The 1426-nt window shown below is 53.6% G+C and overlaps 1 protein-coding gene across 5 annotated transcripts in view; it reads right to left on the bottom strand.

The window, feature by feature from the left end:
* LOC113208511 (protein espinas-like) overlaps window positions 1-1426 on the bottom strand; it is a 312486-nt gene that overhangs the window by 121251 nt on the left and 189809 nt on the right. The gene's annotated exons all lie outside the window — the stretch shown is intronic.

The following is a 1426-nucleotide window of genomic DNA, read 5'->3' as shown; positions in this document are numbered from 1 at the left end:
GAAAGTACCGGGTGTAACTGAGAATGCGCAACAGTGTTGCGGGATTGCATACCCGCCAGGGCTGCAGGGGCCATGGCGCCTTACGGGCTAACTGGGTAGGCAAACCCGCAACACTGTTGCGCATTCTCAGTTACACCCGGTACATACACTTCATGCACAGCACACACGTTTCAAAAGCAGTCGTTTTAGCCTGTGCGACATCATCAAGCAGACTTAGAAAAGCAAGTAGAAATAATTTTTTTCCCCCTCCAGGAAAGATATCGTCAACATCTAAATTGGTACGAATATTATCAGAAAAATTGTACATAATGTGAATATGAAAATGAACCAAATTTGTCTTCATGGGACACTATAGCCCTTTTCGCATTACACATTTAGTGAAAATAGTTCACGGCGAGGTTAACTGGCTTGAGAATGTATGACGCTGGCTTCATGAATACCGGTTTACGTCCTTCGTGATTATTTCCCCCGCTGTTTTCGGGCATCTGGGTAAAACAGTGAGGCCCGCTCAATAAGCAAGGCCCCACCGCGATGAAATAAAAGAGCAGATAAGCGGTCTTGAAGGGGCTGCTGCTGTCGGACAAACCGGCCGGCCGAAATAACAAAACCTCGTCAAGGAGGACCGGCGCAGCAGCGGAGCCAACGTTACGGGACGAATTATCGCCAAATAATACGACGGCGTGACGTTGTCCACCGGGGTGGTCGTCCTCGGCGGGCCGGACGAGTCCCGGACCCACCTGCGAGCTGATAAAGGGCCCCGACCTTATCGGCACTCATTAGGGAGGGGAGAGCTTACCGGCCGGCCTAGATAACCATGCACCCCGCATCACCTTATTCTCTCTCTCTCTCTCTCTCTCTCTCTCTCTCTCTCTCTCTCGCGCGCGCGCGTACAGACACACCTGCAATTCAGGAAATAACACAGGGGCGTGCGACAAGGGTGATCTCAATTGTCACTTTCCAGTCGATAAACTCGTTGCCCAACCGAGAGAGAGGGAGAGAAGGACCTCGAGAGAGAGAGAGAAGGGGGGAGAGAGAGGCACAGACATAGACAATGGAGAGGCAATAGTGGGTCGCAGCGCGATATTGCATGCATGCATGTCCCCCGTGTGCATTGTCCCCCAGGTCCTCGCTCACTCGGCCGTTCCCTCCGCCGCTTTGCCGTTGTGCGTCGGTTAGCCTGGCCCAATTTTTTTTCGAAAACTCCATCGGTGGGTTTTTTGAAAGGTAATACGATGCTGATTCCGTTGGTCTTTGTCCGGGCGCTCTGCGATGTCGGGAACCCACCGCGCATCGGCGTTAAAGATTTGGGCCCGCGCGGGGTCCGAGCGGGGCGGCGGCTCGCGGACGGCTGTAGCGGTGGCCGCGCGCTGCACAGGTGAGTCATATTCACATCAAATGTAACCCAGGGGGCCCTCTTTCGAACACC

The sequence above is a fragment of the Frankliniella occidentalis genome, unplaced genomic scaffold (genome assembly GCF_000697945.3).
Source record: "Frankliniella occidentalis isolate FOCC.00 unplaced genomic scaffold, Focc_3.1 Scaffold65, whole genome shotgun sequence".
Taxonomy (NCBI): Eukaryota; Metazoa; Arthropoda; class Insecta; order Thysanoptera; family Thripidae; genus Frankliniella; species Frankliniella occidentalis.
Note: the sequence above shows the minus strand (reverse complement) of the source record. Positions and strands in the feature narration are given on the sequence as shown.